Below are 18,573 nucleotides of genomic sequence, written 5' to 3'. Positions count from 1 at the left end.
CAGAGCCAAAGTCAGGACTCGATCCCACAAACCAAGAGATCATAACCTGAGCCAAAATCGGACATTTAACCAACTGAGCCACCCAGGCGCCTGGAGAGTCTGACTCTTGATTTCAGCTCTGGTCATGCATGTTCCCAAGGGCTCTGTGTTGACCTTGGAGCCTGCTTGTGATTCTCTCTCTCTCTCTCTCTCTCTCTCTCTCTCTCTCTCCTTCTCCAGCTTGTGCTTTCTCTCTCTCGAAAATAAAAAACTAAGTTAAATTAAAAAAAAAAAGAGCTCAGGAAATGAGTTTAATCTTGAAAAAGAATGATTTTGACTTATGACAGGGTGACAGTACCTATGGAAAGTAAAATGAATGAGGGAAAAACTTCAGAAATCTCGAAGATAATAATAAAATGTGTTTCATACTTTATCCACAATCAACTTCCTATAAACACTTTTGAAATAATACTAAAACGTGCCCTACTTTTCTGTAGCTCTTGTCTTCTAGAGTTAACCTTTTAGACAAAATGGTCTTTTCACATCATCTGTTTACTTAAAAAAAATAGTATTTATACTTGTCATAGAGGATGTACACGTCAAAGGATAAGGGCTTGGTTTATTTATTAATGTAGTCACAACCTCTAGAACAGTATCTGGGATTTTATTAGATGCTCAACGATTTTTAAACAAATGAGTGGAATAAACTTGTTAACCTATAAATTTTTATTAACGCACCCCAAGTGAAGACAATGTTTTTTAGCTCTTTTATTTTCACACTTAGCAGAGATCCTTTATAACTAGCATCTTTGTTTTAAAGATAAAATAAAGATGAAGATAAAGATAAAACAAAGATAAATATCTGGCTTTAAAGATAAACCCTAATGCTGTGGGAAACAAAGGCAGAAGGAAATGGCAGATAAAATTAAATTTCCTTAAACCTGCAGCCCAGTGACAAATACTTGAGGCAGGCCTAGTAAAACGTGTCTCCAGGAACTCCTTGCAGTCTTAATGCTAATTCTTTGCTAGAGGGAAAAACAACCTTGGCTTGACAATAGCATCCTGGGAGTCTTCTTTAGCATATGAAAATCTCACCGGAAACTTCCCCTGGACTTTACCACACCCCCAACCCCATAGTATAAAACCAGTCTCTCCCCCTGGTCCCCAGGGCAGCTATTCCTGCCCACAGCTACTCTCCCAGTGTTTGAATAAAATCACCTTTTTGCACCAAAGACATTGTCAAGAATTCCTTCTTGGTCGTCAGCTCCAAACCCCCCATCACCCCAAAAACCTCATCACCTAATAGCTCATCCCGTTTTTCATCCTGACATGCTACTTTTAATAAAGTCTTTGTTAAGCAGAAATAGAAAACTTTACTTTCTATTAGAAAATCAATTAAGTAGAAGCAGGTTAAATAATGTTAAACAATGCCCTTTCTCCAAAATACAAAATGAAAAAATTATGAGGCACTTCTTAGTAAAGAAAACTACCGTATGAACAGCACGAGTCAAGCATTTTGGACTCGTTAGGGATTATTTAGGGTCATTAAGAAGCTACTTTGTAATTTTCTGATCCAGGATGCTACATCTTGGCCACTACCTTAGTGGGCCTAGTGAAGAGAAGTAGGTTGGATGTAAATATCTCTTCATTTGCATAGCTGTATCCCTTCATTTGCATATTTGTAATTCCTGTCCCACCTTAATTCCCTCCCTAAATTAAATATGAACCATGGATGAGCCCTCCTGGGAAAGACCAGGTTTTTTTTCCTGCTTTTGCAAAGAGCAGGGGAAGAGAAAGCTTAGTGTTCACTTCACGCTTTCCCCCGTTCCAACATACACGACTGGATGATACTAAAATGCAACTCCCCCAGAGAAACGGGAAGGCAGAGTTAGATGAAAAAGGGCAGGGAAGGTTTGTGCCTTGGCAATCGTAGGGCCTGGATTTTCTGGCCCAGGTCTCATTTAGTATAATATTATTCTCTTAAATAAATGTAACTTACCAAGTATGTAACTAACTGTGGTTTAAATTTTATACCTTCGTAAAAGTTTTCTTAGTAGTTTATTTAAAGACAAAGTAAGACCACGCAAGAATATTTTTGCTCTGACAGACTTATTTATTTTGGTATTTTATTTGTCCTACTGAAAGGCAGATTACATGGAACCTAGCAAGTGAAACCTGCCATATTCTATGAATACCCAGATTCCCGAAATATTTAATGTAACGTGTCCCCTGGTTATCCTCTAGCACAACCTAGAGTTCCATACAATTATGGTTAACTCAAAGAATATTTCCTTTTAATTTCAAACAGGCGGGAACAGGATCTTTACTTCAAACATACTTTTGAAAAGTGATTAATTCAACCAAAATGTATTATATTTTTACACTTAAATTTGATTTTTAAAATTTGATTTGAAGACAACCTATATAAATTAGTGTGCCCAGTGCCGCAGAATGGACTGACTTTTCTCTCCCCATTTATGCTTTGCTTACATTCTGTGGAAGCTAATGCAATTCAAATGTTTTTCATAATTTGGTAGCATTTTCCAGAACCTCATCTGTCCACTGCATAATCTTCTCTGCTTCGCAGTACTCATGTTAGATTAAACAGAAAAGATGAGTGGTTTTGCAAGAGATAATTGTAAGTTAAATAGCAGGAAACACAAGAATAAACTAATTTGATAGTTACAGATATTCCATGGCTGTAATATTAGTGTTTTTATTCTAGTGTCTTTATAATAAGGCAGAGAGAGTGCAAAACTGTAATTAAGGTGATACTGCTTGAGACCAGACTGAGAATTTGTAGGGGAGGTGAAGGCCCAGGAACAATGGCAAAAATGGACAAACCAACACCAAACGTGTTGTTCAACCAAAGGTGAATATTGCCTCTGCATTGGAAAACAGGACTAGAAAGGAGGCAGCCAAATAACCTAGACAGGCAGAAATAAAGCGGAGAATAGCTACTGTTTAGTAAGCAGCTGTGATGTGCCAGGCGCTCAGGTCAGCATTTTGCATTTTAAATTTCTGGCCCTCACAACAGCATCTTACTGTGTCATTATAGATGTAGGGACTTTGGCTCAGAAAGGCTGAATAACCTAACAACGTTCCACAGCAAGTTAAAATATCCTTAGGGCTACAATAGTCCTAATCTCAGCAGATGACAGGCAGAGGGAGTAGAGCTAGGATCTCAATAGGGGTTCCTTGTCACCAAGTCAAGTGCTTCTCCAAGTACAGTCCTGGTCCACCTCCACTGGGTTTTCTTGTTTGCTTATTAAGGTTGCAGTTTCTCCAGGCCTCATCTCAGGTCTGTTAAATTAGAATCTCCAAGCTATGGGAGCCTGGAATCTCCACTTTAAACCAAATCACTAGGTAGTACATGTTACACAAAAAATGTCCTAATGGAAGGAGATCCTGATTATATACCCTAGCCCCAATTTGGGAAGGTGGTATCCCCTTTGTAGATGAGAACATACTCAATTTCTAAGGTGTGGGAAGATTCCATCCTAGATAATAACCCCTTTGATTTTTGTGGTTTTCTATAATTCTTAGGGAGACTTTCAATAATTAGCTCAGTGCACAGGACTGTAGAAGCTCAAAGTTCGGGGAGATTATGAAAGCCAATATATAATCTAATGCCCAATCTATAATCCTGTCATCCTCCTCTACACTATTCTGTCTTGTGGTTGCACAATACCCTGGTGACGGGGACTCACTATTATTTTCTATCATTGTAGCTTTTTTTTTTTTCCTGTAGGACTGAGTATTACCACTGTTAATGATATTTCAACACATTAATTTATTTATGATTTGTTAGTCCTCACACCCAAGCCCTGCACAAAACCACAAACAGACACTAAACTGTAAACTCCATAAAGAAATGGTCTGTCTTGGGGCGCCTGGGTGGCGCAGTCGGTTAAGCATCCGACTTCAGCTCAGGTCACGATCTCGCGGTCCGTGAGTTCGAGCCCCGCGTCCGGCTCTGGGCTGATGGCTCAGAGCCTGGAGCCTGTTTCCGATTCTGTGTCTCCCTCTCTCTCTGCCCCTCCCCCGTTCATGCTCTGTCTCTCTCTGTCCCAAAATAAATAAACGTTGAAAAAAAAAAAAAAAAGAAATGGTCTGTCTTGTTGTATATCCTATCCTCAAACATGAGAGTGTGTATTTTTTTTCCTATGGGAATATTATCTAAGGCATATGCACACACACACACACACACACACACTCACATTTCATCCCTCCGTGAATGGTATCAGTACGTCTGAATTCTGCTGTTTTGACACTATGGTGGCCACCTAACTGTCAACAGAGAAAACTGTTTTTTCATAAGGAAACTAATTTCTATTGATGTTTAGATTTCAGGTGAAGCACCTTTTAGACATAAGTCATGAAGAGGTATCAATATGGAGTTTAACATATCCAGTGGACAATTTACACTTTAAATGAACATGGTCTACATGCCAGATATCTTAGAATTGGATTCTAGCTCTCTCAGTAATAAGCTGTGTGATTGTACCCAAGTCATCTCCCCTTTCTGGGCCTGACATATCTTATATAGAAAGTGAAGGAGTTTATGTTCAAGACCTTTCCAGCTCAGACATATGGTGGTTCAATAAATTATAGGCATAGAAATACGTGTCAACATAGACTAGAACTTAATGACTGTAATGAAGGATTTAAAACACTAGGTACAATTTTAACCTTATGAATCACAGATGGAGGGATGGAAGGAAGGAGAGAAGGAAGGAAGGGAGGAAGGGAGGAAGGAAGGAAGGAAGGAAGGAAGGAAGGAAGGAAGGAAGACAGGCAGAGAAGGTGGGAGGAAATTTGAGTCAGATGGAAACAAATGCTATGAAAGCAAAATACAGCAAAGTGGGAAAATTAGTAATGGTGAGGGAGAACTTTTTTCATTAGTGTAATTAGCATTATCAGGAAAATCTTCTCTGATAAAGTAACATTTGAAGAGACACCTTAGGGAAATGAGGGGTGATCCATGTAGATACATAAAGGAAGTATCTCCAGGAAGAAGAAAGAACACATTCAAAGGCATGAAGAGGGGAGCATGCTTGGTATGTTTGTGGAATAGCAAATACAGTCCATAGGGATGGAACATAGTGATCAAAGGGAACCTTGGTGGAGATGAGGTCACAGAGGCAGTGTGGGAGAGCTTTCCAGATCATTCAAGGATACTAAGACTTGGTAGGGCTCTAGATTTTGTTGAGTGTAATGAGACGGCCTGGGTTCAAGTCAAGAGGTTACCACCCTGACTTCTATAATGAAAGGCCCACTCTGGCTATTTTGTTTAGAATAGACTGTAGGAGAACATGGGCCAGACTGAGAAGACAAGTCAGAGGCTATCCCAAGAATCCATCTAAAAAGAGGTGATTCTACCACGGTGGTAGCAATGGAGATGGTGAGAAGTGGCCAGACCTGGCATCTTTAGAAGGAGTAACTGAAAGCATTCACCAGTGGATTCAATTGCAACGGGAAAGGAAAAAAAAGGAATCAAGAAATGATGCCAGCGGTTTTGTTAGAAACTAGAAGGGTAGAAGTACATTTTATGAGATGGGAAAAAAAGGAGCCCTGCAGATTTGAGAGATTTCAAGAGTTTGGTCTTACATACGCTAAATTTAAGAAGCCTATTACGCATCCCAGAGATGGAAGTAGGCAGTTGAATAAATGAGTCTGAAGTTTAAGGATGATATCAATGCCGAAGATATAAATATGGACTTGGAAGGAATTAGATCATTTAGGAAGTGAGTATAAATGGAGCAAAGATGAGGTCTGAATACTAAGTACAGGAGATACCAACATTTAAAGGTTAGAGAAACCATCAAACAAGAGGGAGAAAGAGTGGCCAGTAAGGAAGAAGGAGAACCAAGAAGGAGGTCATGAAACCAGGGGAAACTAATCACAGGTTTCCAAGTCAGTGCTAAGTATATTTTATGTTTTAAAAATGATTTGTAGTATAGATTTTAAAATTAATCAGTTTAATCATGTCTTGAATCAGGAGACACTGGAGAAGATGCTCACTGTCACATTGTACACAATCTGCTTAAAAGAATGACCATAAAGATACCAGCAGGACTTCTCCACTTCTTTTCCTGCTTTGGTTAAATGCAGAGATGGGAAATGAGATGCGGTGCTGGATACATCAGTGAGTCTTTCTGCAAAAGTCTGATTACTTTTAGTTCAGATGAATTTCTTTTTATTATAAAAGCATGTTTATCATCAAACTAATTGAGCCATACTACAAAGCATTAGGAAACCAGAGAAGAATTAAACATATTACTCATCATTCGACCTTCTCAGTTACTGGTAATAAGTGTAAACTAGCTTTTGAAACTTTTTGCCATTCCCATATTAAACAATCATGAATAATCATAAAACAGTGAAACTGGCTTTTTTTTTTCCCCACTTGTCATCATGCGGCCAGGTTAGTACGTTCTGTCCGGTGAGACATTTGGTTAAGTCAGTTTTGAAGCTATCCAGTCAGATGTTTTCCTTTCCATTAAGAAGCGTTATGAAAAGAGAAACACTCTTCCCTTCCGAGCCACTGTGCCTTCTACCTTCTCTTCCTCCTCATTCCTGCCTTGGAGTTTACTTGTGGTACCTAGAGCTACGGTCATCATTTTCAGAGCTTGAGACAGCTTTTCTGGATATGGCAGAACTAAAGGATTGGAAAATGCCTGGAAATTTTATAACATCTCTGAATAGCAAAACTACCACCAGTATTATATTTAAAGTAAACGTGGATAAAGCACGTAAGGATGGATGTACTTATTGTCATTTTGTTATATGTTTCCTGGCTGTTTCTTTCTCCTCCTCTGCTTTATTTTGTGTTATGCTTCGATTCTCTTCTTTCTCTGTTGTGTATTTACACTGGTTTTTGCTTTGTGGTTACCATTAGGCTCACCAAATGTTTGCAGTAATACTTTTTTTTTAATTGCTGTTGTTGTTTTGTTGTTCACCCCCTTCACCCACTTCTCCACAACGCCCCGCCCCCCCCCCCTGCTCTGGCAATCACTAATCTATTCTCTGTATCTATAAACTTCATTTTTTTGTTATTGTTTTCTTTAGGGGGGGATGCTTTAGATTCTACATACAAGAGAGATCATACGGTATTTGTCTTTCTCTGTCTGACCTATTTCATTTAGCATAATGTCCTTGAGGTCCATCCATGTTGTTGCAAATGACAAGATTTCATTCTTTGTTATGGCTAAAAAGTATACCCCAACCTCTCTACCTATTCATCCATCAATGGACATGGGTTACTTTCCTATCTTGGCTTTTGTAAACAATGCTGAAATGAACATAAACATGCACATACTATTTTGAGTTAGCATTTTTGTTTTCCTCAGATAAATACCCAGAAGTGGAATCGCTGGATCTTATGGTAGTTCTACTTGGAATTTTTTAAGGAACCTTCATACAGTTGTCCATACTGGCTGCACCAATTCACATTCCCACCAATCGTGCACGAGGGTTCTCTTTTCTCCACATCTTTGTTAACACTCTTTAAATCTTGTCTTTTTGATACCAGCCATTCTGGAAGATGTGAAGTGATATCTTTTTGTGGTTTTGATTTGCATTTCCCAGAAGACTAACGCTGTTGAACGTTTTTTCATGTAACTATTGACTATCTGTATCTTGTTAGGAAAAATGTCTCTTCAGATCTTTTGCCTGGTGTTTAATTAGATTATTTTTTTTGTTTGCTTGTGTGTTTATTTTGCTGTTGAGTTGTATGAATCCTTTAGATATTTTGGATATTAGCCCCTTATCAGATAAATGACTTGCAAATATTTTCTTCCATTCAGTATGTTGCCTTTTCACTTTGTGGATGGTTTCCTTTGCTGTTCAGGAAGTTTAGTTTAATATAATCCTACTTGTTTATTTTTGCTTTTGTTGCTTTTTCTTTTGATGTCAGACTCAAAAAAATCATCTCCAAGACCTATGTCAAGAAGCTTACCACCAATATTTTCTTCCAAGAAAATATTATGGTTTCAGGTCTTACGTTCAAGTCTTTAATCCATTTGGGGTCAGTTTTTGTTTATGGTAGTTTTATTCTTTTCCATGTGGTTTTCCAGTTTTCCCAACACAATTTATTGGAGACTATCCTGTCCTTTCCCCTTTGTAGTTTCTTAGCTGCTTTGTCATAAATCTCTATGTGTGCATTTATTTCTTGGCTGTCCTGTTCCAGTGATCTATATGTCTATTTTTCATACCAATACCATAGTTTTAATCACTTTAGTTTTATAATACAGTTTGAAATTAGGGAGCGATGCCTTCCGCTTTGTTGTTCTTTCTCAAGATTGCTTACACGCTCAGTGTCTTTTCAGGGTCACTCTTCAGGGTCTTTTGTAGTTCCATGCAAGTTTCAGGATTATCTTCTCTATTTCTGTGAAAAATGCCATTGGAAATTTGATAGGGATTGCATTGAATCTGTAAATTGCTTTGAGTCTTATGGACATTTTAGCAATATTCTTGCACACCATGAGCATGGGTGATTCTATAGTGTTGTGTATAGAACACAACTGATTTTTATGTATTGATTTTTGTATCCTGCAACTTCACTGAATTCATTTATTAGTTCTATCAGTGTCCTAGTGGAGTCTTCAGGATTTCCTATATATAATACTAATGCATCATCTGCAAATAGGGACAGTTTTACTTCTTCCTTTCCAATCTGTATGCCTTTTATTTCTGTTTCTTGCCTAATTGCTGTGAATAAAAGTGGTGAGAGTAGGCATCCTTGATGTTCCTGATCTCAGAGGAAAAGCTTTCAGCCTCTCACTGCTGAGTATGATGTTTCCTGACAGCTGTTACATATGGCCCTTATCACGTTGAGGTCCATTCTCAATACCTGCTTTCTTGAGAGTTTTTATCATACATGGATGTTGAATTTTGTGAAATGTTTTTTCATCTCTACTGAGATAGTGATATGATTTTTCCCATTCATTGTGTTGAAGAAGTGTCATCACATTAACTGACGTCCTGACATCCCTGAATAAATCCCACCTGATCATGGTGTAGGATCCTTTTAATGTATTGTTGAAGTCAGTTTGCTGATATTTTGTTGAGGATTGTTACATCTATGTTTGTTAGGGATGTTGACCTGTAATTTTGTCTGTGATATCCTTGTCTGCTTTTGGTCATCAGGGTAATGCTAGCCCCCAAAAGTGAGTTTAGGAGAGTTACCTCCTCTTCTACTTTTTGGAAGAATTTGAAAAGGACTGATATTAATTCTCCTTTGAATATCTGATAGAATTCACCAGGGAAGCCATCTGGTCCTGGACTTTTGTCTGATGGAAGATTTTTGTTTAGTGATTTAATCTGCTTCCAGCAATTGATCTGTTCAAGTTTTCTATTTTGTCATAATTTAGTCTTGGTAAGATATATGCTTCTGGAAATTTATCCTTTTCTTCTATGTTCTCCAAATTGTTGGCATAAAATTATTCAAAATAGTCTCTTTAGATACTTTGTATTTCTGTGGTGTCAGCTGTAACATCTCATCTTTCATTTCTGATTTTATTTGAGTCCTCTCTTTTTCTTTGGAGTCTAGTAAATATTACTCAGTTCAGTTACTCTTTTCAAAGAACCAACTCTTAGTTTCACTGAGCATCTCCATCATCTTTTCAGTTTATATTTCATTTAATTTCTGCTCTAATCTCTATTATTTTCTCCCTTCTAACTTTGTGCTTCTTTCGTTCTTTTTCTAGTTCCTTTAGGTGTAAAGTTAGGTTATTTGAGACTTTTCCTGTTTCTCCAGGTAAGAAGTTATCACTATGAACTTCCCTCTTAGAACTGCTTTTGCTGCATCCCATGTTGTATTTCCATTTTCATTTATCTCAAGGTATTTTTTTAAATTTCTTCTTTAGTTGTCTCCTTGACCCTTGGTTGTTCCATAGCATATTGTTTAATCTCCACATTATTTGTGACTTTCACAGTTTCCTTAGTAATTTCTAGTTTCATATTATTATGGCCAAAAAAAATACTTGATATGTTTCCAGTCCTGTTAATTCTATTAAGGTTTGTGGGTTTTTTTGGCCTAACATATGATCTATCCTGTAAAATGTTCCACATACCCTGGAGAAAAACGTATATTCTGTTGCTTTTGGATGGAATGCTCTGTACATGTCTGTTACACCCATCAGGTCTAATTTGTCTCTTAACGTTGATGCTTCCCTATTGATCTTGTCTGCATAATCTATCCGTTGATGTAAGTGGAGTGTTAAAGTCCCCTACTATTATTGCACTGTTGTATTTTTCTCCCTCCAGGTCTATTAATATTTTCTTTACTTATTTTGGTGCTCCTAGTTGGGTGCATAAATGTTTACAAAAGTTGTGTCTTCTGGTTGGATTGACCCCTTTATTATTATGTAACATTTATCTTTGTCTCTTATACAGTCTTTGTTTCAAAGTCATGTTGTCTGATATAGATAGATATGGCTACTCCAGTTCTTTTGGTTTCCATTTGTATGAAATACCTTTTTCCATCCCTTCACTTTCAGCACGTGTGTGTTCTTATATCTGAAGTGAGCCTCTTATAGGTACCATAGAGATGAGTCCTGTTTTGTTTTTTATCCATTTATCCACTCTATGTCTTCTGATTGGAGAATTTAGTACAACAAAAACCTATATCCACACTTCATGAGGTACAAAAAATAAAGTCCTATGTATTTAAGTCACTAATATTTTGAGTTTTCTGGTACTTGAAACTGGAAGCATTCCTAACTGACATATACAACATCATGAATATTCCCCCCCTTTATTGTTGTTTTTAAAACCCTAATTTGAACGGTGCTATGATAATCAATATACCAAAAGTTACTAATATACGGTGCTAATATGATAATCAATATACCAAAAGTTACATCTTCTATTCTGGGAATTATATATGTTTTCTGGAAACTTCCTAGGCCTGCTCCTTAAAAGATTTCAATGTTTACATGAATTAAAGGTAGTATTTTGGATACATCTTCTGCAATTAAAATGGACTTTAAAAATACCCTCCCCTGTCTTCTATTTACGGATACCAAATGACCTTGAAGACTTGTACCAAATTCTGTAATTTACAACAGAAGTCTAACAAGGGAAAAAATTAAGATGTGTATCTCATGATATAAACATATGGTATGAAGTAACATCATCCTAAATGCTTTTTTTTTTCTGGTTGTTTTATGTTAGACTACAATATATGAGACAGGGTTGTTAGGTAATTGGTTCTTTTGCCCTTGTAAAGGCTCTCCTGGCATTACTATTCATCCATAATAGGAAAGCAAGGTGTATTTGCTCAGCATGTGGTGATTAAATCACAAATAAGAATTCTCAGAGAGGAGTGCAAGTGTCTGCAAAAACAATGACTTGGAATAATCTCTACTTCTTAGATTTTTTTTCTCCTTTCTCAGTTTGTTTTATGATTGTCTAGTCTACTATTTTCTCGGTGCAGTGACAGGAAAAGTATACCATTTTATGTGTTTGTAGCATTGCCACGTAGAAGAGAGAAGTGGTCTTGTTCTAGATTTGTCTGGGAAGTAGAAGCAATGTCCATGGATTGACATCACAAGGGAAAAGATTTCATCTTAGCCTGAATATGATTGTATCTAATAGCTAATGCTACCCCAAAGGTCACAGGCTCCCTTAAGTACAGTGAGCTTCCTGTTTCCAAGAGCACTCGCTGAGATGGATGACTGACACAGATTCAACCAAAAGGGGACTACAGCGAGCAGCAGAAACCTGGCCTAGAGGAATTCAAAGGTCATTTGAAAAAAACTAAGAGATAATCTTGCCATGATTTGTTGAAGGTTTTCCCTCCAACCGGGCCTTGAATTCTGATCATCACTTCTAAATATAGAAATAAAGTATCCCAAACCTAAGTGCTAAATTTCTCATCACAGAATTTATAGGATATTTATAAATTATAAGTTATTATAAATATTATATATGTATTTACCCCAAGGTAAATTTCAAAAAGTAGTTTCAAAAAGGACCCTTTAAAAATATTTTTCCTAGGGACGCCTGGGTGGCTCAGTCAGTTAAGTGTCTGACTTTGGCTCAGGTCGTGATCTCACGGTTTGTGAGTTTTAGTCCCACATCAGGCTCTGTGCTAACAGCTCAGAGCCTGGAGCCTGCTTCAGACTCTGTCTCCCTCTCCCTCTCTCTGCCCCTATCCCACTTGTGCTCTCTCTCTCTCTCTCCCTCAAAAATAAATAAACATTAAAACATATATTTTTCCTAAGCAATAAGGATATGATTTGGATTTAAATTGTTTTGAAATGAAAGGTATACACACAGACACACATACGTGCGCGCGTGCACACACACGCACGTACGCACGTGTGCAGGCCCTGGATCTACACTGTGGGTCTCAGAATAGGATCAAGGGACATACTCATCGCACAGATTCCTTACTGTGGCTGTTTACATTTGCTTCAAGCTCAGTATATGAACTACAGGATCTTCATTGCCTGCATTTTTATAGCCCTAATTATTTACTGATATTTGTTTCTGTACAGATTCATGTAAATCGCTAAAATCAATGAATGCACTGCTATCCAATATGTGTGCCTACTATGGCTGTCCCCTAATTCTCAGGTGTGAAGTCCTTGTGTTAATATCAAGGGTAGAGTTTTATAAACCATCATGTGTTTTGGAGAGAAGAACCAGGTTGCCACATACAATTGAGTAGTCATGTCCTGAGCAAGTATGCCCACTTGAGGGTTATATGAGGACTGAAATCTAGCCTGCACGTACTTCACCAAGCCATGAGCCTAGGTATTGGGTATCACGTCTATTGAACATATGACCTCCCATCAAATGGCTATTTCCAGGAGATTTACAAACAACAATTACAGAAACAAAACACATGAAAAAGGTCCATATTGTTCTTTGCTGCACTAACATGTATTGTTTAACTAGATCACCAAAAATATATTTATATCCTGTAATCTCATACCCTTCGATAATACAGGTAAAGATATTGAAATATAAATAAGTGAGTTCCAGAAGAATTACAATTAGCCAAAGGAGAATAGTAAAGTCAAGTTCAACTGGATTTTTAAAACTAACTGATTTTTTTAACATTTGTATTAAAATACTTTTTAGCATAATATATGTATGGCACACAGGATATCGACACCTATTGTCAACACAAAAAGGTATGAATAGTTTCTATATTTAAAATGACATCTTTGTATTCTTTTTTCTTGTCTTAGTTATCTCCATTTAGTCATGTTCTATATAAACACCTATTAATGGAGACCATGTCATTCTAAGGCTGCAATTTGGATGAATAATTTTATCCATTGCTCACACTTACAGCATATCCTCCTTTCCTGATACTGTGAAACAGGCATATAAAATGGCTATATTGTAATAGTTCTAATTTCAAATGTGAGGTTATGATTCATAATGAGAAATATATATGGTCTTCTTGGCACTCAGCTCCTAAAACTCCTATAACTTCCTAAGCAATAAGGGCAATGGGAGAACTTTTGTTATAATATTTGATCTTTTGTCCTCAAAATCCTGTAGAATTAACTCCAGGATGAAATGAGTGAGTGGTAAAAAACGTCTTACTCTTCAGAACTAACTCCTTTCAACCACACCTGAGTGTATGCTAACGAGGTGAATTTTGGAAAGCCCCTAAGGATGGGGGCTGCTCGCCAGTGGAGCCAACCTTGTGATTAGAGGGTTGGAACTTGCAGCCCCACCCCCACTTCCAGAGAGGATTCAGGACGTGGAGGTTGAACCAGTCATGAATGGCCAATGATTGAATGCATCACGCCTCCATAATGAAGCTTGTATAAAACCCCATAAGGATGCAGTTCAAAGAGCTTTTAGGTTGATGAATATATAGAGACGTTGGGAGAATGGTGCACCCAGACCGTGGAGAGGGCCGTGAGTAAAGGATGAGGGGAGAAGAGAATATACGATATGGGATTTAACAGGGTACGACTATCCACACTTTGTTACTGTTGTGGTGATGGTTGTGGTTGCTAGCCACAAAGCTGCACAGACCAAACCCCACACAAAGGAAGACTTCTAATGATTCAAAGAGAGACCAACAATTTAAATTTCTCTGGGGAATCTGTGGAGCCCTTTACATACTAGTAAAAGATGCTCATGTTAGCTACACTAAGAGGTCTAGGACTGTGCCACCAGGCTTCTCCCTGCCTTCCACCATCCCGGTTCCCGATCTGGACACAAACATTATGTATTCAGTGACCTTTTTTTAAATTGTTTATTTTACTTTATTATTATTATTTTTTTCCTCATCTCTCTATATAAGCCCCCACGTTGGAATCCAACTACTTTATTAAACAAATATGCAACGTCTATTTCCCAAAGTGTATACGATGGTATCTTTGCCAAAAGCCAGGGTTCCTATTTTTAGTTAGCCATTTTCCCTAATTATTTTTAAAAATCAGGTCACTCAACTAGCATACTTTTCACTAAGCACCTTAGATTGCTGTAACTCCGTGAATTCAAAGTAGCTGAGACAATCTAGAGGCATTAGAAAGATTCGCAGTCAGCTCCTGCACTCTTAGGGAAAATCTATGGTAATCTTGATCTTTTTAGGTTATAACAGATTTATACAGATAATCATCGTTACATGGTTTTTATTATTAAATATTCAAATATAAAAATTAAGGAGTAGTGTGACCAACACCTAGGTCCTTATCATCCAGAATTAATGAACATTAAAATATTTCCATATTAATTTCTAATTTTGCAATATTGTAGCTGCAGCTGACGTGCCTTTGTCAACAGTAGTCCCTCTCTTCCTCCCCTAGAAGCACACAAAATCCGGGAGTGGGCATGTACCCAACTCATTTTGGTTTTTACACTTTCACCATTTTTGTATATATATAAACAGCATATAGAAATGTTTTATGTGTTTGTAAAATTTACAAAAATTATATGATTTTTAAATTTAATTATATGATTCTTTACGGATCATTCTGAAGTCTGTTTCTCTACCCCTAGTAAATTTTGTTTTGCAGATCTATCCACACTGATAACTGTACATCTAATTGTTTCATTTTAACTACTCTACGGTAGGTATACACCAGAGTTTATTTACCCATTCCTCTATGGATGGATATTTAACTTCCTTCCTTCCTTCCTTCCTTCCTTCCTTCCTTCCTTCCTCTCTTACTATAATTAACAAAGTAGCAAAGCACATGAGCATGAGTGAGTTTCTCCAAGTTCATTGTTACATTTCTAATAGCAAATGGAATAACCTTCCTTAGTAGGAGGCAAGAATTCATTTATTTCATACAAACAGCCAAACCATAGCTAAGCATTATAACCTACAAAAGCACTATATGTATTTTGCAAAATATTTATGCAGCACTTAATCCACTTATTTTCATTTTTCTAAGTATAATTAGCAAATGATGCTGGTGACTCTTCTAACACAAACTTTCCACTTAACAAAAGTTCTTCACTTACTATGGCATCCTGAAATTGGCACCCTCTCAGTAGGCTGACAGTAACAATAATTATCAAATCAAAGTCGTTTTCAACAGTATCAAGAGTTAACATTAACAGGGCCAGGAGGAGATGGAAGGCACTTAAGATACCAGCTTGGTTTACATATAGAGAAAGAATATCAAGGCATGAGGTGTAAGGATAAGAGGCAAGTAGCATCTATAATCAGAACATCAAAAAATGGCCAGGTGATAGAAGGAGCCATTTAGGTTGAACAACAGGAAATTGCCATTTTGTAGGTCAAATACTAGCAGTATGTCAAAATGGGTCGTTACTCATACTTTCTGGATTTGGCATGAACAGGATTGGTATTCTGAAATAGTCAAGACCTATTTCTAAGAGACCTGTAGGTACCAAAACATGTGTGACCCATGCTAATGGAGATTTGGACGTGTTCCTTTCCTACCATACCTCTCAGATGCTTCAGACAATTCTCACACTAATGGGTGGAAACTCACCCTTTATCTGTGGCCGCCATCCAGAGCTGTGCATTGGTGACTTCACAGAAGATCCCAGCCAAAGGGGAGGTAGAGGGTTGGTGACCATCCTCATGCCTCAGGGTGTTACTTAATCACCCACGGAGGTCTCTTTTTCTAAAGAATCTACCCAACAGGTGTGCCTTTTGCTAATTTTCACAAAGCCTTCTATAGGCTGCTATGGATCATCTCTCAATTCTATACAAGCCTGGAGAATAAAATGAACTGGGTATACCAGGGGAATGGTGGTTTGGGTCTTACATGCAAACAACGGCTCTCTTCTGTTAGAAGGGACCCTTGGTTTTCTTGTAGCTCAAATCTTTCTACATCAGAAATCCCTCTGCTGAAGTTGTCGAGAGGTTGTTTGAGAGGTTTTCAGTTCTAGATTCTGAATGAAGGATATGGTTGGGAAAATAAAAGCAAGAGTCAGATTATCTTCTTGGCAACCAAGCAGAGATGACGTATTCCAGTGACATTAGGATATCTGCAATCTATTGATTGAAGTTAATAAACCTGTAAGGTGTGTTTTGTTTGCCAATCATGCAGAAGGCTTCCATGTGACCATGTATTTTTCTTAAAAAAAAAAAACCTGTGGCACTAATTCCTCTCAATTATTCTCTTGCTAAAAATAAATTCCAACTGAGATACAGGAGCAAACATCTCAAATGTGTGATTCAAAATTTTTAAAGCATTTCAGCAAAGTGACCTCTGACTTTAGCTGGGTATTGTGTATTCACTTGTGGTGTCAAGTCTCAACTCATTACAATTAATCTGATGTATTGATTTAATATCTCAGGCAGAGATGTATTTACCTGGCTAGGGCACTGTGGAAGACGATTCTAGGAGAAAAGGAATGTTTGCAAATGAAGATGAGATACTCTGATGAAAGAAAAGCTGACAGTGAGGAGCACTCACAGAATGAGACCCCAAACACTCATTACCCCAAGGCTCAATCCCCCAAATTAGAGCTAATAATGATTCAGCATTGCATTGTTGGGTACTTTCATTCTGTAAAAGAATACCTTGGGGTAGAAAGGAAGCCAAGCAACAGATTTGTTCCTGTAGGCTCGCCCATTAAGAGAGGGTTATTTAAACTAGAGCCAAATCACAAAGAGCCATTTCCACAATAGATGTCAGCAAGTCTACAGAAAAGATACTGCCTCTCTTCTCTAACCTATAAATTTACTAATATTTTCAAAATTGTTCTGATCATACAAGTAATAAGGTACTAAATAAAATGTAAAATATACAAAAATCATGATTCTGTTAAAGACAACCAGATCATTTTCTTTCACCTTTATTATTCATCCAAAAAAAGTTTAGATTGCCTACAACATACCAAGCGTTATGCATAACAAAAGGAATACACTGAATAAGACAATCCCTGCCCTCAAGTTGTGTCATCTAATGGGGAACATGTATAAATATAAAGGAAAATGAAATACATTTTGATCAGTGTTATCATACAGGTACAGACACATATCTTATATTGAGATATGATCAAATTTTTTAAAACTCTGCATCCTTCATTTTCAGTTAATGTACATTTTCTCCATTACAGCAGATACACGTTTTTAACATCATGTTACTGATTGCAAAGTAGTTCACGCACTGGATGTACCATAGTTTGTTAACCATTTTCTTATGTTTGTATGTTCTGAGTGAGTATTCAAAAACTTTCACTCTTTCTCTAACATAATGATGGGCATCTTTCACATTTGTCCTAAGGCAAATTCCTAGAAGTTAGAGTTGAAAGGGTAAGAACATTTCAAAAATTTCTGGCACATAAGGGAAAATTGCTTTCCAAAGAACAAAAGCATTGTGCCAAATTACATACCCACCAGGAATTGAGCTTTTTAAAAGATACACACGCAAGTACACACTCTCAAATATTCACAGTCTGATTTCTTCAAGGTTTGAGAATTATCTAAATGTAAACAATCTCTTTGTTTATGGGCAGAAGTAAAGATACGTTTATATTACATAAAGATTCAGAGATGATTGGTTTTGTCTGATTGTAAAAGATACCTGTTTCAAAATTCAAACTTTTTTTAAAGTTTATTTTATTCATTTTGAGGGGTGAGGAAGGGCAGAGAGAGAGAGGGAGAGAGAAAGAATCCTGAGCAGGCTCTGCACTGTCAGCATGGAGCCCAACATGGGGCTCGAACTCACAAACCGTTGGATCATGACCTGAGCCAAAATCAAAGGTCAGGTGCTTAACCAACTGAGCCACTCAGGCGCCCCAAATTAAAACTTTTTTTAAAGCAAAAGAAAACACAAGTTTTGGTATCATACCATCAATGACACATTATACATTTTGCTGTAAACTTTTATCACAACCATCTACACCCACAAAGTATCAGGATGGCATGGCGGCTGACCTGTCTTTACTTCTCATCAAGTCTAGTAGATATCTGGGTTATCTGGTTCCAAACAAGGTGAAATGGCCCATTGGTTATTTAGACTTTATTAAACTTTTATATTTATTCTTTACAACTATAAAATGGAAAAAAACCACCAATACCAAGTAAAAATTAGTCACATACATGGAAATCAAGAAAGCTGTCTCTACAACTTTTATACAAACCGGGAATGAAATTCATTGAAACTCTCAAATTATTAGAACACATTA

The 18,573-nt window shown here is 37.2% G+C and overlaps 1 protein-coding gene and 1 long non-coding RNA gene across 2 annotated transcripts in view; one reads left to right on the top strand and one right to left on the bottom strand.

Annotated features, from left to right (window-relative positions):
* The window catches only part of KCNH8 (potassium voltage-gated channel subfamily H member 8), a 358,591-nt gene that overhangs the window by 247,494 nt on the left and 92,524 nt on the right, over window positions 1-18,573 (bottom strand). The window lies entirely within an intron of this gene.
* LOC123380142 lies at window positions 5,121-11,846 on the top strand. The gene is made up of 2 exons (XR_006585528.1): window positions 5,121-6,127; window positions 11,455-11,846. It is a non-coding gene; the product is annotated as an uncharacterized LOC123380142 (long non-coding RNA).

This window comes from Felis catus, chromosome C2 (assembly GCF_018350175.1).
Source record: "Felis catus isolate Fca126 chromosome C2, F.catus_Fca126_mat1.0, whole genome shotgun sequence".
NCBI lineage: Eukaryota > Metazoa > Chordata > Mammalia > Carnivora > Felidae > Felis > Felis catus.
This window is presented reverse-complemented; position numbering and strand designations above follow the sequence as displayed.